This window comes from Oncorhynchus gorbuscha, linkage group LG23 (assembly GCF_021184085.1).
Source record: "Oncorhynchus gorbuscha isolate QuinsamMale2020 ecotype Even-year linkage group LG23, OgorEven_v1.0, whole genome shotgun sequence".
Taxonomy (NCBI): Eukaryota; Metazoa; Chordata; class Actinopteri; order Salmoniformes; family Salmonidae; genus Oncorhynchus; species Oncorhynchus gorbuscha.
Window position 1 is genome coordinate 8823209 of NC_060195.1, and position 23147 is coordinate 8846355.

Below are 23147 nucleotides of genomic sequence, written 5' to 3' on the forward strand. Positions count from 1 at the left end.
TCAGGAAACAGCAGAGGGAACACCCCCCTATCCACATCGATGGAACAGTAGTGGAGAGGGTAGTAAGTTTTACAGACAAACTGAATTGGTCCACCCACACAGACAGCATTGTGAAGAAGGCGCAGCAGCGCCTCTTCAACCTCAGGAGGCTGAAGAAATTCGGCTTGTCACCAAAAGCACTCACAAACTTCTACAGATGCACAATCAAGAGCATCCTGTCGGGCTGTATCACCACCTGGTATGGCAGCTGCTCTGTCCACAACCGTAAGGCTCTCCAGAGGGTAGTGAGGTCTGCACAACGCATCACCGGGGTCAAACTACCTGCCCTCCAGGACACCTACACCACCCGATGTCACAGGAAGGCCATAAAGATCATCAAGGACAACAACCACCCGAGCCACTGCCTGTTCACCCCGCTATCATCCAGAAGGCGAGGTCAGTACAGGTGCATCAAAGCTGGTACCGAGAGACTGAAAAACAGCTTCTATCTCAAGGCCATCAGACTGTTAAACAGCCACCACTAATATTGAGTGGCTGCTGCCAACACACTGACTCAACTCCAGCCACTTTAATAATGGGAATTGATGGGAAATTATGTAAAATATATCACTAGCCACTTTAAACAATACTACCTAATATAATGTTTACATACCCTACATTATCCATCTCATATGTATACGTATATACTGTACTCTATATCATCTACTGCATCTTTATGTAATACATGTATCACTAACCACTTTAACTATGCCACTTTGTTTACATACTCATCTCATATGTATATACTGCACTCAATACCATCTACTGTATCTTGCCTATGCCGCTCTGTACCATCACTCATTCATATATCTTTATGTACATATTCTTTATCCCCTTACACTTGTGTCTATAAGGTAGTAGTTTTGGAATTGTTAGCTAGATTACATGTTGGTTATTACTGCATTGTCAGAACTAGAAGCACAAGCATTTCGCTACACTCACATTAACATCTGCTAACCATGTGTATGTGACAAATAACATTGGATTTGATTTGATTTGATCTTCAACCACCAACTTACTACCCTGAGACAAGGCCAAATATAACCCACGAAGACCTCCCCATGGCACAAACCCGAGGGGGGTGCCAACCCGGACAGGAAGATCACGTCAGAGACTCAACCCACTCAAGTGATGCACCCCTCCTAGGGACGGCATGACAGAGCACCAGTAAGGTAGTGACTCAGCCCCTGTAATAGGGTTAGAGGCAGAGAATCCCAGTGGAGAGAAGGGAACCGGCCAGGCAGAGACAGCAAGGGTGGTTCGTTACTCCAGTGCCTTTCAGTTCACCTTCAAACCCCTGGACCAGACTACACTCAATCATAGGACCCACTGAAGAGATGAGTCTTCAATAAAGACTTAAAGGTTGAGACCGAGTCTGCGTCTCTCACATGGGTAGGCAGATTGTACCATAACAATGGAGCTATAGTCCTGCCTCCAGCTGTTTACTTAGAAATTATAGGAACAATAAAGAGGCCTGCGTATTGTTACTGTAGCGTACGTGTAGGTATGTACTGCAGGACCAAATCAGAGAGATAGGTAGGAGCAAGCCCATGCAATGCTTTGTAGGCTAGCAGTAAAACCTTGAAATCAGCCCTAGCCTCGACAGGACGCCAGTGTAGGGAGGCTAGCACTGGAGTAATATGATCAATTGTTTTTGGTTCTTGTCACAAGAGCAGCTGCTCACCGATTTGACAGCTCCCAACACAGTTACACCTACGACACCGCCAAAACATCAGCTATGCGGGTGATCTGATTGAATCTAGGCCTCAGAAAAACAATAGCTTTGCTGTGAAACCCTAATTAAAGCTAGTATGGAGTCCAGCTCTGCTCTCAACATCCCCATCCCTTCCTCTGACACTTTTCCCAGGATTTATTCATATGGGGTCTATGGTGATAAATGATGCCCTCAGCCTCTAACTGGTAGGAGAAGATTACATGGTTCCATTACATTTTTCTTTGGAAATAATCAGCCTGGGATATTACGGTCTCATTTGGGTGGCGACTCAGAACGTAGAAAATGTATAGCATGTAAATAAAATATGTGATTTAATAAATTATTTCAAGTAAAGTAATAGGCACTGCATTCTAAATCAATTAAGCATATTTTTACCATAGAGATCCTATAATTCTGCGTTCTATGTAATTCTGGGGCTATTACGATATGAATAAGGCATCTGTTCATATGAGTTTCTATTCACCCATAGAAGGAGCTGAGAGTAATTAAATTCTGCAAAACACCAAATATTCAATTTAATTCAAGTAAAATTTGGCATGGGGCTCTTTCAATGCAGATAGAATTTCCAATTTTCCAAACATGAAATGTAATTGGCTTCAACAAAACTTTGAAGACACGGAATCCATGCAGCATTTGTAAGTGTAAGTAAATGTCATGTCGGGTAACTGTATTTTTTACTAAATTGCTCCCTGTGTCAATATTGCTCCCTTTCATAACAAAAGTAACGACAGAAATAGAAGAAAGGATGCCGTCTCTGCTCTCTCATGTATACCAGGAGGGAATGGATGATGGTACGCAGACCCACAAGCCACTGCGGCCCCTCATGATGAGTTCTGTTTTTCTTGTGGTCCCCACCCCCGTTCAATGTTGCCCAAGTTGGTGAGTGTAGATGGAACAGGGATATTGTTATTCACGTCGGCACCAATAATGTTAGGATGAAACAGTCAGAGGTCACCAAGCGCAACATAACTTCAGCGTGTAACTTTGCTAGAAAGATGTGTCGGCATCGAGTAATTGTCTCCCAGTTAGGGGAGTGATGAACTCTACAGCAGAGTCTCTGGCCCCCTCCCAGTTAGGGGGAGTGATGAGCTCTACAGCAGAGTCTCTGGCCCCCTCCCAGTTAGGGGGAGTGATGAGCTCCACAGCAGAGTCTCACAACTCAATCACTGGTTGAAAACTGCCTGCCAGTTTAGTGGGGTCTGTCACTAGCACAGACAGTGTAGTCAGCTCTGCTATCCCCATTGAGACCATGTCTGTGCCTCGATTTAGGTCGGGCAAAACTAAACATGGCTGTGTTCGATTTAGCAATCTCACTGGAATCAAGACCTCCTCCATTCCTGTCATTATTGAAAAGATTGGATAATATCTCACATCTCAAAATAGACCTACTTAAATGTTAGATCCCTCACTGCCAAGGTAGTCATAATCAATTAACTAATCATAACCTTAACGTGATTGGCCTGACTGAAACATGGCTCAAGCCTGATGAATTTACTGTGTTTAAATGAGGCCTCTCCTCCTGGTTACACTAGTGACCATAGCCCCACTGCATCCCACAAAGGCAGAGGTGTTGCTAACATTTACGATAGCGAATTTCAATTGATGGAGGAAAAAAAGACTGTGTTTTCGTCTTTTGAGCTTCTAGCCATGAAATCAATGCAGCCTACTCAAACACTTTTTATAGCTGCTGTTTACAGGCCTCCTGGGCCATATACTGCGTTTCTCACTGAGTTCCCTGAATTTCTATCGGACCCCGTAGTCATGGCAGATAATATTCTACTTTTTAGTGACTTCAATATTCACGTGGAAAAGTCCAAAAGACCCACTCCAAGGCTTTCGGCGCCATCATCAACTCATTGGGTTTTGTCCAAAATGTCTCCAGCCTTACACATTGTGTCACGTTCTGACCATCGTTCTTGTGTGTTTTCCTTGTTTTAGTGTTGGTCAGGACGTGAGCTGGGTGGGCATTCTATGTTGTGTGTCTGGTTTGTCTATTTCTATGTTTGGCCTGATATGGTTCTCAATCAGAGGCAGGTGTTAGTCATTGTCTCTGATTGGGAACCATATTTAGGTAGCCTGTTTTGTGTTGGGTTTTGTGGGTGATTGTTCCTGTCTTTGTGTTTGTGGCACCAGATAGGACTGTTTCGGTTTTTTCATGTTTCTTGTTTTTGTAGAATTGTTGTATTTTCAGCTCTATTAAAGATGTACAAAAATAACCATGCTGCATTTTGGTCCGCCTCTCTTTCACCAGAAGAAAACCGTTACACATTGTCACAGTCATAACCTGGATATAGTTCCCATGGAATAAATATTGTGGATCTAATTGTTTTTCCTAATAATCCTGAACTATCGGACCACTATCTAATTATGTTTGCAATCGCAACAAATAATCTGCTCAGACCCAAACCAAGGATAATCAAAAGCCACACCATAAATTCTCCGACCAACCCAAAGATTCCAAGACGCCCTTCCAGACTCCCTCCTTGGCCCTCCCAGACCCCCTCCTTGGCCCTTCCAGACCCCCTCCTTGGCCCTTCCAGACCCCCTCCTTGGCCCTTCCAGACCCCCTCCTTGGCCCTCCTAGACCCCCTCCTTGGCCCCCCTAGACCCCCTCCTTGGCCCTCCTATGTTGAACATAATAAACTGCACCCTATCCTCCAGATGTGTACCAAACTCACTAAAAGTGGTAGGAATAAAGCCTCTCTTGAAAAAGTCAAACTTTGACCCAGAAAATTTCCAAAACTATCATCCTATATCGGATCTCCCATTCCTCTCAATTTGTTTCAAAAAAGCTGTTGAAGACAAAGTTGTATACGAAACGCCCCAGTCTGGTTTTAAAACTCCACCATAGTACTGAGACTGCAATTGTGAAGGTGGGAAATGACCTTTTAATGGTGTCAGACCAAGGCTATGCATCTGTCCGGGTGCTCCTAGACTTTAGTGCCACTTTTGACGCCCTCGATCACCATATTCTTTTGGAGAGATTGGAAACCCTAACTGGTCTACACGGACAAGATATTGCTTAGTTTAGATTTTTTCTGTCAGAAATATATAAAAAGTTTGTCTCGTGGATGGTTTGTCCTCTGACAAATCAATGGCACGTTTTGGTGGTCCTCAAGGTTCCATTTTAGGACCACTATTATTTTCACTCTATATTCTACCTATTTGTGATATAATTCGGAAACACAATGTAAACATTCACGGCTATGTGGACTACACACAGCTGTACATTTCGATGAAACATGGTGAAGCCCCAACATTTCCTTCCTTGGAAGCATGTGTTTCAGACATAAGGAAGTAGATGGCGGCACATTTTTTACATTTGAACTTGGACAAAACAGAGATGCTAGTTCTAGATCCCAAGAAACAAAGAGATCTGCTGTTTGATCTGACAATTAATCTTGATGATTGTACAGTCGTCTCAAATAAAACGGTGAAGCACCTCGGCGTTACTCTGGACCCTGATCTCTCTTTTGACTAACATATCAAGAATATTTCAAGGGCAGCTTTTTTCCATCTTGGTAACATTCGTAACAGAAACGTTTTGTCCAAAAATGATGCAGAAAAGCTAATCCATGCTTTTGTCACATCCAGATTAGACTACTGCAATGCTCTACTCTATGGCTACCCGGATAAAGCACTAATTCAACATCCGTTAGTGCTAAACACGGCTGCTAGAATCTTGACGAGAACCAAACAATTTGATCATATTACTCTGTTAAGGCTAGGGCTGACCTCAAGGTTTTACTGTTAACCTACAAAGCATGGGCTTGCTCCTACCTATCTCTCTGATTTGGTCCTGCCGTACATACCTACACGTACGCTACGGTCACAAGACACAGGCCTCCTCATTGTCCCTAGAATTTCTAAGCAGGGCTTCCTTCTATATCCTATCCATGTGAGAGACGCAGACTCGGTCTCAACCTTTAAGTCCTACTGAAGACTCATCTCACCTGTTACGGGGGCTGAGTCACTGGCTTACTAGTGCTCTTCCATGCCGTCCCAAAGAGGGGTGCATCAATTGACTGGGTTGAGTCACTGATGTGATCTTACTGTCTGGCTTTGCGCCCCCCTCGGGGTCGTGCGGTCAGTGGTGGAAAAAGTAACCAATTGTCAGACTTGAGTAAAAGTAAAGATACCTTAATAGAAAATGACTCAAGTGAAAGTCACCCAGTAAAATACTACTTGAGTAAAAGTTAAAGTATTTGATTTTAAATATACTTAAGTATCACAAGTAAATGTAATTGCTAAAATATACTTAAGCATTAAAAGTTAAAGTATATTTTCAAATTCCTTATATTAAGCAAACCAGGCAGCACCATTTGACATTTATTTTTAATTTACAGATAGCCAAGGGCACACTCCAACACTCAGACATAATTTACAGATAGCCAAGGGCACACTCCAACACTCAGACATAATTTACAGATAGCCAAGGGCACACTCCAACACTCAGACATAATTTACAGATAGCCAAGGGCACACTCCAACACTCAGACATAATTTACAGATAGCCAAGGGCACACTCCAACACTCAGACATAATTTACAGATAGCCAAGGGCACACTCCAACACTCAGACATAATTTACAGATAGCCAAGGGCACACTCCAACACTCAGACATAATTTACAGATAGCCAAGGGCACACTCCAACACTCAGACATAATTTACAGATAGCCAAGGGCACACTCCAACACTCAGACATAATTTACAAAGGAATCATGTGTTTAGTGAGTCCACCAGATCAGAGGCAGTAGAGATGACCAGGGATGTTCTCTTGATAAGTGTGTGAATTAGACAATGTTTCTGTCCTGCTAACCATTGAAAATGTAACAAATACTTTTGAGTGTCACGGAAAACATATGGAGTATGAAGTACATACTTTTCTTGAGGAATTTAGTGAAGCAAAATGAAAAGTAGTAAACAAATCTAAATAGTAAAGTAAAGTACAGATACCCCCAAAAAACTACTTCAGTAGTACTTTAAAGTATTTTTTACTTAAGTACTTTACACCACTGCTGATTGGTAGAGGAGATCTTTCATGGGCTATACTCATCCAGGGTAATAAGTTGGTCGTCTGTTGATATCCCTCTAGTAGTGTGGGGTGCTGTGCTTTGGCAAAGTGGGTGGGGTTATATCCTGTCTGGTTGACCCTGTTCGGGGTGTATCGTCAGACAGGACCACACATTAGATTTGATCCCTACTCTATAGGTTTACGGAGACTGTGATCTGTCAAAAGAAAATGTATCTCTCAACTAGAACATAGAGAATGCGTCCCAAATGGCGCCCCATTCCCTTTATAGTGCACTACTTTTGACTAGGGCCTATAAGTTAGGGGTTAAAAGTAGTGCAGTATATAGGGAAGAGGGTGCCATTCGGGACGAACACCATGGCTAGCTGCAGGGAGAGGACGGGACGAACTTCTTGCTCGAGGAGCATTGAGACGACGGATGAAAGATGACATTTACTAAAAGCAGATTGCACAGAGTTGTGTAATTAATGGATGAGGGCATCAGCAGACATACAAGACATATCTATTACTGTTTCCTGTGAAGTACCATCTGGTCGCCAACAACGACATTATGGAGAAAAACATGCTTTACTTCTACTTTTGAAAAAAAAAGAAATACAATCAATTTCACGCAAAGAGCCCTTGGAAAAGATCACTGATCTCTACACATTATACAGTTCACTACCATTAGTCAGCACCTCTACACATTATATAGTTCACTACTATTACTCATCACCTCTACCTGTTACGTCTCTCGTCGAAAGGCGTGGACCAAAACGCAGTGTGGAAAGTGTTCACGATTCTTTTTTACTCAAAAAAACACTCAAACAAAATAACAAAGTGAAAAAAACGAAACAGTTCTGTCAGGTGCAGAAAACACGAAACAGAAAATAACTAGCCACCAAACACAGGTGGGGAAAAGGTGGGGAAAAGGCTGCCTAAGTATGATTCCCTATCAGAGACAACGATAGACAACTGCCTCTGATTGGGAACCACACTCAGCCAAAAAAAATAAATAAAGACCCTAGAATGCCCACCCTAATCACACTCTGGCCTAACCAAAATAGAGACTAAAAGCCTCTCTATGGCCAGTGCGTGACACTACCATTAGTCATCACCTCTACACACATTATTGGTTGTGTGTCAGCTCATGCTTTTTTTTAGACATTCCCATTAGTAACAGTACTGGACTGTATCCCATTAGTAACAGTACTGGACTGTATCCCATTAGTAACAGTACTGGACTGTATCCCATTAGTAACAGTACTGGACTGTATCCCATTAGTAACAGTACTGGACTGTATCCCATTAGTAACAGTACTGGACTGTATCCCATTAGTAACAGTACTGGACTGTATCCCATTAGTAACAGTACTGGACTGTATCCCATTAGTAACAGTACTGGACTGTATCCCATTAGTAACAGTACTGGACTGTATCCCATTAGTAACAGTACTGGACTGGACTGTATCCCATTAGTAACAGTACTGGACTGTAACCCATTAGTAACAGTACTGGACTGTATCCCATTAGTAACAGTACTGGACTGTATCCCATTAGTAACAGTACTGGACTGTATCCCATTAGTAACAGTACTGGACTGTATCCCATTAGTAACAGTACTGGACTGTATCCCATTAGTAACAGTACTGGACTGTATCCCATTAGTAACAGTACTGGACTGGACTGTATCCCATTAGTAACAGTACTGGACTGTAACCCATTAGTAACAGTACTGGACTGTATCCCATTAGTAGCAGTACTGGATTGGACTGTAACCCATTAGTAACAGTACTGGACTGTAACCCATTAGTAACAGTACTGGACTGTAACCCATTAGTAACAGTACTGGACTGTATCCCATTAGTAACAGTACTGGACTGTATCCCATTAGTAACAGTACTGGACTGTATCCCATTAGTAACAGTACTGGACTGTATCCCATTAGTAACAGTACTGGACTGTAACCCATTAGTAACAGTACTGGACTGTATCCCATTAGTAACAGTACTGGACTGTATCCCATTAGTAACAGTACTGGACTGTATCCCATTAGTAACAGTACTGGACTGTATCCCATTAGTAACAGTACTGGATTGGACTGTAACAAATTAGTAACAGTACTGGACTGGACTGTATCCCATTAGTAACAGTACTGGACTGTATCCCATTAGTAACAGTACTGGACTGTATCCCATTAATAACAGTACTGGATTGGACTGTAACCCATTAGTAACAGTACTGGACTGGACTGTATCCCATTAGTAACAGTACTGGACTGTAACCCATTAGTAACAATACTGGACTGTATCCCATTAGTAACAGTATTGGACTGTATCCCATTAGTAACAGTACTGGACTGTATCCCATTAGTAACAATACTGGACTGTATCCCATTAGTAACAGTACTGGACTGTATCCCATTAATAACAGTACTGGATTGGACTGTAACCCATTAGTAACAGTACTGGACTGGACTGTATCCCATTAGTAACAGTACTGGACTGTAACCCATTAGTAACAATACTGGACTGTATCCCATTAGTAACAGTATTGGACTGTATCCCATTAGTAACAGTACTGGACTGTATCCCATTAGTAACAATACTGGACTGTATCCCATTAGTAACAGTACTGGACTGTATCCCATTAGTAACAGTACTGGACTGTATCCCATTAATAACAGTACTGGACTGTAACCCATTAGTAACAGTACTGGGCTGTAACCCATTAGTAACAGTACTGGACTGTATCCCATTAGTAACAGTACTGGACTGTATCCCATTAGTAACAGTACTGGACTGGACTGTATCCCATTAGTAACAGTACGGGACTGTATCCCATTAGTAACAGTACTGGACTGTAACCCATTAGTAACAGTACTGGACTGTATGCCATTAGTAACAGTACTGGACTGTATCCCATTAGTAACAGTACTGGACTGTATCCCATTAGTAACAGTACTGGATCTCATTAGTAACAGTACTGGACTGTATCCCATTAGTAACAGTACTGGACTGTAACCCATTAGTAACAGTACTGGACTGTATCCCATTAGTAACAGTACTGGACTGTATCCCATTAGTAACAGTACTGGACTGTATCCCATTAGTAACAGTACTGGACTGTATCCCATTAGTAACAGTACTGGACTGGACTGTATCCCATTAGTAACAGTACTGGACTGTATCCCATTAGTAACAGTACTGGACTGTAACCCATTAGTAACAGTACTGGACTGTATCCCATTAGTAACAGTACTGGACTGTAACCCATTAGTAACAGTACTGGACTGTATCCCATTAGTAACAGTATTGGACTGTAACCCATTAGTAACAGTACTGGACTGTAACCCATTAGTAACAGTACTGGACTGTAACCCATTAGTAACAGTACTGGACTGTAACCCATTAGTAACAGTACTGGACTGTAACCCATTAGTAACAGTACTGGACTGTAACCCATTAGTAACAGTACTGGACTGTATCCCATTAGTAATAGTACTGGACTGTATCCCATTAGTAACAGTACTGGACTGTAACCCATTGCCATTATTGACAGCGTATCAACCAAGGTGTAATTCACTTTGCTTTTAGTATTGTCATGTTTATATTTGCTATTTGATTTGGGTATCTGGTATTTGGGTACCTTCATGAATATCTTGGGTATCTTAAAAGTCGCAAATGAAACATATTATTATTATTTATTTTATTTTATCATAAGTGCCATCAGTGAATCTGTGTCTCTGGCAACATCTGGGTTAAAGGTCTGGGGACCTTGCCTTACTGTGTGTGTGTGTGTGTGTGTGTTTGTGTGTGTAAGGGGAAATGGAAGGGGGTAATTAAGTTACACTCAAAATAGCCCTCCCTGGTTTACAAAGTGGATCTGACATCATCTACAATTGATTCAAACTCAGGGTTCTGCCCTCCCTATCGGATGTGGAGATATCCCTGTCCTACCCAGTCCTACCCTGTCCTACCCTCCCGTCCCTATCGGATGTGGAGATATCCCTGTCCTACCCAGTCCTACCCTGTCCTACCCTGTCCTGCCCTCCCGTCCCTATCGGATGTGGAGATATCCCTGTCCTACCCAGTCCTACCCTGTCTTACCCTGCCCTACCCTGTCCTGCCCTCCCCTCCCTATCGGATGTGGAGATATCCCTGTCCTACCCAGTCCAGTCCTACCCTGTTATACCCTGCCCTATCCTGTCCTGCACTCCCCTCCCTATCGGGTGTGAAGATATCCCTTTTCTATCCAGTCCAGTCCTACCCTTCCCTACCTTGTCCTACCCTGTCCTGTCCTACCCTGACCAACCCTGTCCTGCTCTGTCCTGCCCTGTCCTGTCCTACCTTGTCCAACCCTGTCCTGCTCTGTCCTGCCCTGCCATGTCTTATCCTACCCTGACCAACTCTGTCCTGCCCTGTCCTGTCCTGTCCTACCCTGTCCTGTCCTGCCCGGTTTTAGCCACAATAGGGTGTATGATGTGACAACATGGCACACGTCCATGTTGAAGAATATGAAGGCCTATCCATAAATAAGATAAAAATACATATTTATTTATATTCTGCATAAAAGTGCAGTGTGTGAAATTAATTGTCTGACCTATTTCCAGTCTATGATTTCCTGATGAATCGGATGTGCATAAATGTTTAGACAAGAGCATACAAAACAGTAAATTAGACTAAATTGGCTTCAAACAAAATTCATAGCAGAATGATGGTTGAACTATTGCTGTATCAAAAATATCCTGTCAGTTGTGCATTGAACCAGGCCCACAGATGTTTCAGTGACAAAGGCAAAGCACAACGCAAACTCCATCAGACGTGTGCACGGTGTGAGATTTGTGAGCAACCATATGAATGAATTCATAGTTTGTTGGTTTTGGTAGGTTTATATAGATGATAATTAGCTGTAGCTACAATCTGTAATACATTGTCAATGTCCCTGTCAAATAAACAAAACTATTAACATCTAACTGACAGAAAGTGAATTGTCTCTGTCCTGAACACAACCTGTCTGGAGTTATTTTCTTTACGTTAGGCTCCCGAGTGGCACAGTGATCTAAGGCACTGCATCTCCCGCATCTCTTCAGCAATGCTCCTTTAAAGGGTGATGACTCTAGTGATAATATTTAGGGAGAAACAATGGATACAGCACCTGTGCCTGGAACTGTGTTCAGTGCAGAGCTCCAAACTGTCTTCCTAGCTGTCTTCCCTCCTACAGCACTCTGTTTAGCTTCGTAGCAACAGGTCTAAGTGGTTGTTACCAGGACAACCACTTCTTACATCAACTAGAGGCAGTGAGAGTGTGGGTGTCCTGGCTGCAGGAGGAACAGGAGAAGTACATCTCTATTACCAGTCACCCCGTCAGAACTTATACAGTGTATATTCAGACCCTTCAGGTCTGCTAACACGGATCGGGGGGTGAAAGGGGCCAATGGGAAGATGTGGGAGCGAATTGGCACGAGCTGGTCACCCCATCAGAGAACTCCCTCCCTGGTTGTTCAAACAGCCAGATGAGGATATGACTCAGCAGTTGTTAGGTCTCACGTAAGGCCCATCGTAGCGAGGCCCACCAGAGTGAGGCCAATCGTAGCGAGGCCCATCGTAGCAAGGCCCATCCTTGGGAGGCCCATCCTAGCGAGATCCATCCTAGCTAGAACCATCCTAGCGAGGCCCATCAGAGTGAGGCCCATCAGAGTGAGGCCTGTCCTAGCGAGATCCATCAGAGTGAGGCCTATCCTAGCGAGATCCATCAGAGTGAGGCCCATCCTAGCGAGATCCATCAGAGTGAGGCCCATCCTAGCGAGATCCATCCTAGCTAGAACCATCCTACCGAGGCCTTTCCTAGCGAGATCCATCAGAGTGAGGCCTATCATAGCGAGGCCCATCCTAGCGAGACCCATAAATCAGAGTAAGGCCCATCCTCGAAAAACCATCAGAGTGAGGCCCATCCTAGCGAGATCCATCCTAGCTAGAACCATCCTACCAAGGCCCATCCTAGCAAGTCCCATCAGAGTGAGGCCCATCCTAGCGAGGCCCATCCTAGCGAGACCCATCCTAGCGAGGCCCATCCTAGCGAGGCCCATCCTAGCGAGGCCCATCCTAGCAAGGCCCATCCTAGCGAGGCCCATCCTAGCGAGACCCATCCTAGCAAGGCCCATCAGAGTGAGGCCCATCCTAGCAAAATCCATCCTAGCGAGACCCATCCTACCGAGGCCCATCCTAGCGAAACCCATCCTAGCAAGGCCCATCCTAGCAAGGCCCATCCTAGCGAGGCCCATCCTAGCGAGATCCATCAGAGTGAGGCCTATCGTAGCGAGGCCCATCCTAGCAAGACCCATAAATCAGGTTGAGGCCCATCCTAGCGAGGCCCATCCTAGCGAGGCCCATCCTAGCGAAACCCATCCTAGCAAGGCCCATCCTAGAGAGACAGAGTGAGACCATCTCCTAGCGAAACCCATCCTAGCAAGGCCCATCCTAGCGAGGCCCATCCTAGCGAGACCCATCCTAGCAAGGCCGATCAGAGTGAGGCCCATCCTAGCAAAATCCATCCTAGCGAGACCCATCCTACCGAGGCCCATCCTAGCGAAACCCATCCTAGCAAGGCCCATCCTAGCAAGGCCCATCCTAGCAAGGCCCATCCTAGCGAGATCCATCAGTGTGAGGCCTATCGTAGCGAGGCCCATCCTAGCAAGACCCATAAATCAGGTTGAGGCCCATCCTAGCAAAATCCATCCCAGCGAGACCCATCCTACCGAGGCCCATCCTAGCGCCCAAAGCCATCAGAGTGAGGCCCATAGCAAGACCCTAGCGAGGCCCCCATCCTAGCGAGGCCCATCCTAGCGAGAGCCATCCTAGCATCCTAGCGAGGCCCATCCTAGCGAGGCCCATCCTAGCGAGGCCCATCCTAGCGAAACCCATCCTAGCAAGGCCCATCCTAGCGAGACCCATCAGAGTGAGGCCTATCATAGCGAGGCCCATCCTAGCGAGAACAATAAATCAGAGTAAGGCCCATCCTAGCAAGGCCCATCCTAGCAAGGCCCATCCTAGCGAGATCCATCAGAGTGAGGCCTATCGAGGCCCATCCTACCGATGCCCATCCGAGGCCCATCCTAGCAAGACCCATAAATCAGGTTGAGGCCCATCCTAGCAAAATCCATCCCAGCGAGACCCATCCTACCGAGGCCCATCCTAGCGAAAGCCATCAGAGTGAGGCCCATCCTAGCGAGGCCCATCCTAGCGAGGCCCATCCTAGCGAGAGCCATCCTAGCGAGGCCCATCCTAGCGAGGCCCATCCTAGCAAGGCCCATCCTAGCAAGGCCCATCCTAGCGAGATCCATCAGAGTGAGGCCTATCGTAGCGAGGCCCATCCTAGCAAGACCCATAAATCAGGTTGAGGCCCATCCTAGCAAAATCCATCCCAGCGAGACCCATCCTACCGAGGCCCATCCTAGCGAAAGCCATCAGAGTGAGGCCCATCCTAGCGAGGCCCATCCTAGCGAGACCCATCCTAGCGATCCATCCTAGTGAGGCCCATCCTAGCGAGGCCCATCTAGCGAAGGCCCATCCTAGCAAGGCCCATCCTAGCGAGGCCCTAGCGAAACCCATCCTAGCAAGGCCCATCCTAGCGAGACCCATCCAGAGTGAGGCCTATCGTAGCGAGGCCCATCCTAGCAAGCGAGGCCCATCCTAGCGAGAACAATAAATCAGAGTAAGGCCCATCCTTGCAGCCCAAACCATCAGCGAGGCCCAGTGAGGCCCATCCTAGGCCCATCCTAGCAAGGTCCCATCAGAGTGAGGCCCATCCTAGACCCATAAATCAGGTTGAGGCCCATCAGAGTGAGGCCCATCCTAGCCATCAGTGAGGAGTGAAACCCATCCTAGCGAGAGCCATCCTAGCGAGGCCCATCCTAGCGAGGCCCATCAGCCCAGTGAGGCCCATCCTAGCGAGACCCATCAGAGTGAGGCCCATCCTAGCAGAAACCCATCCTTGCGAGGCCCATCCTAGCGAGGCCCATCCTAGCGAGGCCCATCCTAGCAAGGCCCATCAGAGTGAGGCCCATCCTAGCAAAATCCATCCTAGCGAGGCCCATCCTACCGATGCCCATCCTAGCGAATCCTAACCCATCCTAGCAAGGCCCATCCTAGAGTGAGGCCCATCCTAGCGAGGCCCATCCTAGAAAGGCCCAAGGCCCATCCTCGCAAAAACCATCAGACTGAGGCCCATCCTAGTGAGACCCATAAATCAGAGTAAGGCCCATCCTCGCAAAAACCATCAGAGTGAGGCCCATCCTAGCGAGACCCATCCTAGCGAGCCATCCTAAGAGACCCATCCTAGCAGAGAGAGGCCCATCCTAGCGAGACCCATCCTAGAGAGACCCATCCTAGCTAGCGAGGCCCATCCTAGCGAGGCCCATCCTAGCGAGGCCCATCCTAGCGAGGCCCATCCTAGCGAGGCCCATGAGGCCCATCCTAGCGAGGCCTATCCTAGCGAGGCCTATTGTCAGTCAGGGAAGTGATTATCAGCAACACCCATTGTGATACAAACACATGATTCACTCAGGGGTTTACATTAATCCCAGCACCCTTTAACAAAAGGTTCACTAGCAAGACACGCACTGACTGGGCAGACTCTTAGTAGGCACGTACTGACTTGGCACTGTTTTTCCATTTCCTTCTTAAGAGTGAACTTTTAAATTTTGAACAGCTGCTTTACATCAGTGCTTCTACAATGGTTGTGGACTAGAGGAGAGCGTTACTCTGCATAAGAGCAGAAATTATGTTTAAAGCGGTCTCAAAAACATCCCTCAGTCATCTGTCTGGTACTGTACTGTGGCGCTAATTTGTTTGTCGGGAGTGGTTCAATGAGCCCACGAGGGGTTCCCTCCTCCTCTAGTGAAATAGAAGAGAGAAAGCGAAGTGCTGCTGGCCGGTAAGTGGCCTATCAGTGACCACAGAACCAGGTTCCTGGGGTCTGTTAGTGGCCTATCAGTGACCACAGAACCAGGTTCCCGGGGTCTGTTAGTGGCCTATCAGTGACCACAGAACCAGGTTCCTGGGGTCTGTTAGTGGCCTATCAGTGACCACAGAACCAGGTTCCCGGGGTCTGTTAGTGGCCTATCAGTGACCACAGAACCAGGTTCCTGGGGTCTGTTAGTGGCCTATCAGTGACCACAGAACCAGGTTCCCGGGGTCTGTTAGTGGCCTATCAGTGACCACAGAACCAGGTTCCTGGGGTCTGTTAGTGGCCTATCAGTGACCACAGAACCAGGTTCCCGGGGTCTGTTAGTGGTCTATCAGTGACCACAGAACCAGGTTCCTGGGGTCTGTTAGTGGCCTATCAGTGACCACAGAACCAGGTTCCCGGGGTCTGTTAGTGGCCTATCAGTGACCACAGAACCAGGTTCCTGGGGTCTGTTAGTGGCCTATCAGTGACCACAGAACCAGGTTCCCGGGGTCTGTTAGTGGCCTATCAGTGACCACAGAACCAGGTTCCTGGGGTCTGTTAGTGGCCTATCAGTGACCACAGAACCAGGTTCCTGGGGTCTGTTAGTGGCCTATCAGTGACCACAGAACCAGGTTCCTGGGGTCTGTTAGTGGCCTATCAGTGACCTCAGAACCAGGTTCCTGGGGTCTGTTAGTGGCCTATCAGTGACCACAGAACCAGGTTCCCGGGGTCTGTTAGTGGCCTATCAGTGACCATAGAACCAGGTTCCCGGGGTCTGTTGGGGAGGGAGCAACATGACAGAATAATCAGACAGAAATGAAGAGACAGATTTAGGGGCTCCCAAGTGGAGCAGCAGTCTAAAAGGCACTGCATCTCAGTGCTAGAGGTTTCACTACAGACCCTGGTTTGATTCCAGCCTCATTATACTCTGATGAAGACAGCTTGCCTGTCGAAACGTTGGATTTTACATTTTTGCATCTGAGCTCCGTGAGTGTGCGGCTCTCCTGTATTTTCAAGTTGTCTAATCCGCTAGCCAGCACCTCGCCTAAATAGGTGTGCATTTCTTTTTCTTCTAGATTGATTCCAGGCTGTATCACAACCGGCCGTGATTGGGAGTCGGATAGGGCGGTGCACAATTGGCCCAACGTTGCCCGGGTTAGGGTTTTGGCTGGGTTAGGCCGTCATTGTAAATAACAATGTGTTCTTTTTTGTTCTGACTTGCCTAGTTTAAATAAAGGATAAAATCACGTCAGCTGTTCTATTCAATACATTTCTATCTGCAAGGTTGGAAAGAATGTGAATGTTTCAGCTCATTGAACAACCCCCCCCACCCCTGCGGGGTCTTGTCTTATTGACCCCCTGCTGAGAGGTACCTGGGGAACCCCCCCTTCTCTACACTGTGGGGTCTAATTAGCCTCCGTCAAAACGATTCAACGTCCTCATCTGCAAAACCTAGTGTAACAACAACAACAACAGCAGTGTTACTGTAAACACTAAAAGGGCAAATATTAGTGAGGTGAAATCAAATATTTATTGGTCGTATACACGCGTTTAGTAGATGTCATTGGTCACGTACACGCGTTTACCAGATGTCATTGGTCATATACACGCGTTTAGTAGATGTCATTGGTCATATACACGTGTTTAGTAGATGTTATTGGTCATATACACACGTTTAGTAGATGTCATTGGTCATATACACGCGTTTAGTAGATGTCATTGGTCATATACACGTGTTTAGTAGATGTCATTGGTCATATACACGCGTTTAGTAGATGTCATTGGTCATATACACGTGTTTAGTAGATGTCATTGGTCATATACACGCGTTTGGTAGATGTCATTGGTCGTATACACGCGTTTAGTAGATGTCATTGGTCACGTACACGCGTTTAGTAGATGTCATTGGTCACGTACACGCGTTTAGTAGATGTCATTGGTCATATACACGCGTTTAGTAGATGTCATTGGTCACGTACACGCGTTTAGTAGATGTCATTGGTCACGTACACGCGTTTAGTAGATGTCATTGGTCACGTACACGCGTTTAGTAGATGTCATTGGTCATATACACGCGTTTAGTAGATGTCATTGGTCGTATACACGCGTTTAGTAGATGTCATTGGTCATATACACGCGTTTAGTAGATGTCATTGGTCACATACACGCGTTTAGTAGATGTCATTGGTCACATACACGCGTTTAGTAGATGTCATTGGTCACTTACACGCATTTAGTAGATGTCATTGGTCGTATACACGCGTTTAGTAGATGTCATTGGTCACGTACACGCATTTAGTAGATGTCATTGGTCACATACACGCGTTTAGTAGATGTCATTGGTCACGTACACGCATTTAGTAGATGTCATTGGTCGTATACACGCGTTTAGTAGATGTCATTGGTCATATACACACGTTTAGTAGATGTCATTGGTCATATACACGTGTTTAGCAGATGTCATTGGTCGTATACACGCGTTTAGTAGATGTCATTGGTCGTATACACGTGTTTAGTAGATGTCATTGGTCGTATACACGCGTTTAGTAGATGTCATTGGTCATATACACGCGTTTAGTAGATGTCATTGGTCATGTACACGCGTTTAGTAGATGTCATTGGTCATATACACGCGTTTAGTAGATGTCATTGGTCATATACACGCGTTTAGTAGATGTCATTGGTCATATACACGCGTTTAGCAGATGTCATTGGTCACGTACACGCGTTTAGCTGCTAACTACTTATGGATACAATCGTTGAACCACCCATCATCATAACTGTATATCTCACCTGGTCTGCACGTGTATATGATGTCACTACTATTTGTGTTACTGTGCTGTGTGTGTGTGTGTGTGTGTGTGTGTGTGTGTGTGTGTGTGTGTGTGTGTGTGTGTGTGTGTGTGTGTGTGTGTGTGTGTGTGTGTGTGTGTGTGTGTGTGTGTGTGTGTGTGTGTGTGTGTGTGTACACCTCCGTGCGTGCATTTTTATTTTCAAATATATGTACCAAGGGTCTAGGCACTTTACAGCAAGACAAGTCTGGCAAGGAATGATAAGACCACAGATAACATCCTTAGAGCCGGCATGAAGTTCTTAGGGACCATCGTCATACCATTTCAGATAGATTAGAATCTCTATCCATGAAGTTCTTAGGGACCATCAGCATACCATTTCAGATAGATTAGAAGCTCTATCCATGAAGTTCTTAGGGACCATCAGCATACCATTTCAGATAGATTAGAATCTCTATCCATGAAGTTCTTAGGGACCTTCAGCATACCATTTCAGATAGATTAGAATCATTATCACTTACCTGGTTTCATTTCAGCTCTAGAAGCTCTATTCAATTACAATCAGCTCCTCTGGTCAAAAGTAGTGCACTATATAGGGAATAAGGTGCCTTTTGGGACACTGGTAAAAAGTAGTGCACTATATAGGGAATAAGGTGCCATTTGGCAAACAATATGTCTACTGGCTACGGAAATACAGATCGAGGCAATTCCTTTGAACCAGCATGGTAACATCCTCATCACAGGGACAATTTGTCCAGGTAATTGTAACAGTAGTTTTTTATTGTTTTCATTATTGCATTATAAACATCTCACAACATCTTGATTGAGGTTTATTTCTGTGGGAGATTGTATTAATAATTCATCAGTTTGAGTCCTCTGTGGTTCAGCAGCTCTCCCCCTCCCTCTTTCTATCTCTCTCTCCCCCTCTCTTTTCTCTCTCTCTCTTTCTTTCTCTCCCCCCTCTCTCTTTCTTTCTCTCCCCCTCTCTCTTTCTCTCTCCCCCTCTCACTCTCTCCCCCTTTCTCACCTTCTCCCCTCTCTCACTCTCCCCCCTCTCACTCTCTCCACCTCTCTCTCCTTCTCCCCTCCTCTATCTCCTCAGCTGACAGAATAGAACTCACACAGGAATCATCAAACTCTCCATCTCCACATCTGTCATCATCAGCCCACTATTGACAAGACAATTAATCTCTTTCCAACTAGGTGACAGGCAAGCCTGTGTGGCATTTCCTGTAGGCTAATATTACAGCTATACAAATTGTCACAACATACACTGTAGGTGTTTTACTTGAACATTTTAGCATTGGATGCAAACAAAGCATTCTATATGACCTCACTGCATATTATGGCATCTTTGTCCAAAAGGTTCTCGCACTTAACATGAATGAGGGTTGCATGAATGAACTGTAGGGTTGGCTGCCTCCAAGCTCTGATAGGCTACTGTACTTACATGGCTGGAGGATGTTGCTTTCAGCTACAAGCAACTGTCAAAAGTATTACCATTGGTGGGCTAATGGTGAAACACTGGCACTGACTGTAAATGTTGAACTCATCCTTCAGTTCTCAACAACAAGGGTTAATTGGTGGACCAGTGTACTAGATGTTTCTGTAGTCTGTATACTTGTGGTCCTTCTGTAGCTCAGTTGGTAGAGCATGGCGCTTGTAACGCCAGGGTAGTGGGTTCGATTCCCGGGACCACCCATACATAGAATGTATGCACACATGACTGTAAGTCGCTTTGGATAAAAGCGTCTGCTAAATGGCTTATTATTATTACTTATGTTTACATTATCTCTCTCTCTCACGCACACACACACACACACACACACACACACACACACACACACACACACACACACACACACACACACACACACACACACACACACACACACACACACACACACACACACACACACACACACACACACACACACACACACACACACACACACACGTTGTGAGTGCATATAGCATGCATATATTGGCTAATCAATTTAGCATCACTTCAAATATTTAATGTGTCCATAACCTGAATGTGGCTCATTTCAACAGACTGGTAACCTACACCGTCAACAAAAACACCTTGGTCTACGCATACAACATATAACATGCATGTACAACTTAAACAACACAATAGACATGTCAATATTTTGTTCAAACCAATCGCTCATCGAACAGAGCATCTCAATAGACTATCTAATGCTTGCACAACAACTGCCCATTCCGGGAAAAACATCAGCGTTACACACACGCATCTCTCCTTTCTCAACCGCGCTCAATAGCTTTGAGGAGGACAAAAATCCCCCCTCACCTACGGCGAGATTAGGGGGGCAAAATATGCAACAACCATGAGCACTCTTGTCTTCTTCCAACAACACCGTGCTGAAACTAACAGCTCAACACGCCTTGAAACCATCGCGTGCCCAACCCTTTCTCCATCTTCGACTTCTGTTCGCACTACCAGTAGCCCTAGCTGGTTTCAGTACCAGTCAAGTGGAAAGTCAAAACGTGTTCCAGCTATGGTAAATTGTTGTTGCTCAGAATGAATTGATAGGTAGTTTTACAAACCTTCGAGCGACTGGAGAAAGTCAGGCAGCGGCTCTCTCGGTCCTCAACCAACCAGTCTGTCTGTATCCTCCACGGTTAAATGCTCCAGTAGTATCGCACGCCCTCAGTCTACCCCCTCTCTCCTCTATTTTCCTCTCCCTACCGCCCCCTTCTCTATTCATACTACCACTTCAAGCTTCGCCAAAGAAAGATACTGAAAATATCACAACATACACGGATCGCATTTTTGTATCCCCTAGAATAGTTCAAATCAACTTTATATAGTCCGGATTTAGTAGATTGACACCAAATGGTTATTTCTGGTAATGTATATTACTTATTGTCAAATACTTTTCATGGATAAAGATTGTCTACAATGTGCTGTTATATTGTTATTTAGAACCCATTATGCTTTTTGGCAGACTTCAGTAGATAATTTAAAGGCCTACAGAACAGGCAGACTTCAGTAGAGAACTTATAGGGCCTACAGAACAGGCAGACTTCAGTAGATAACTTATAGGGCCTACAGAACAGGCAGACTTCAGTAGAGAACTTATAGGGCCTACAGAACAGGCAGACTTCAGTAGAGAACAGGCAGACTTCAGTAGATAACTTATAGGGCCTACAGAACAGGCAGACTTCAGTAGAGAACTTATAGGGCCTACAGAACAGGCAGACTTCAGTAGATAACTTATAGGGCCTACAGAACAGGCAGACTTCAGTAGATAACTTAAAGGCCTACAGAACAGGCAGACTTGAGTAGAGAACTTAAAGGCCTACAGAACAGGCAGACTTGAGTAGAGAACTTATAGGGCCTACAGAACAGGCAGACTTGAGTAGAGAACTTATAGGGCCTACAGAACAGGCAGACTTGAGTAGAGAACTTAAAGGCCTACAGAAAACAAATGACAATAGACTACAGAGTGACAACAAAGAGGTATTAAGAGATATTCAATATAATTAATTATTGATTTTGGTGACACATAGATACATGCATTATATTGATATTGTAGATGCCAAGGGTAGGAGCACTGATCAGATTGAAGCCAATGGTATTGTAGGAGCACTAATCAGATTGAAGCCAATGGTACTGTAGGAGCACTGATCAGATTGAAGCCAATGGTACTGTAGGAGCACTAATCAGATTGAAGCCAATGGTACTGTAGGAGCACTGATCAGATTGAAGCCAATGGTACTGTAGGAGCACTAATCAGATTAAAGCCAATGGTACTGTAGGAGCACTGATCAGATTGAAGCCAATGGTACTGTAGGAGCACTGATCAGATTGATGCCAATGGTACTGTAGGGGCACTAATCAGATTGAAGCCAAGGGATTTGGGAGCACTGAACAGATTGAAGCCTAGGGATTTGGGAGCACTGATCAGATTGAAGCCAATGGTACTGTAGGAGCACTAATCAGATTGAAGCCAATGGTACTGTAGGAGCACCAAAACCAGGAGGATGGGAGGGAAAGCAGGGCCCAACAGGGAAAAAACCCACTGGTTGACTTGAACAAACAAGATGAACTGGCAACAGACAGACAGAGAACACAGGTATAAATACACAGGGGGTGATGGGGACGATGAGTGACACCTGGAGAGGGGTGGAGACAATCATGAAGACAGGTGAAACAGATCAGGGTGTGCCAGTGTGTAACCAAGCCCCTGTTGTGAGGCTGCAGGGCGTGTGTAACCAAGGAATCCATTGTCCGTCTGTTATTGCAGAACTCCTACATCAAGCCCATAGCAGGTGTTCTGCTGAGGTAATACAGCACTCACATACACAAGAGAGAACATTAGTGGGGGAGATTAAACACGGCAAACACACATAGCCATGAGGTTTCCTATTTCCCATGATGTGTTGTATGTCAGCCCGGGAGGTCTCCTATTTCCCATGATGTGTTGTATCTCAGTCTGGGAGGTCTCCTATTTCCCATGATGTGTTGTATCTCAGTCTGGGAGGTCTCCTAATTCACATGATGTGTTGTATCTCAGTCTGGGAGGTCTCCTATTTCCCATGATGTGTTGTATCTCAGTCTGGGAGGTCTCCTATTTCCCATGATGTGTTGTA

At 45.3% G+C, this 23147-nt stretch overlaps 1 protein-coding gene across 1 annotated transcript in view; it reads right to left on the reverse strand.

Annotated features, from left to right (window-relative positions):
• Window positions 1-21185, reverse strand: part of cplx2 (complexin 2) — a 40760-nt gene extending 19575 nt beyond the window's left edge. The window contains exon 1 of the mRNA XM_046325108.1: window positions 21099-21185. The gene's annotated coding sequence lies outside the window, so the exon portion shown is untranslated. The remainder of the gene's footprint in view (window positions 1-21098) is intronic.
• Between the last annotated feature and the right edge of the window lie 1962 nt (window positions 21186-23147).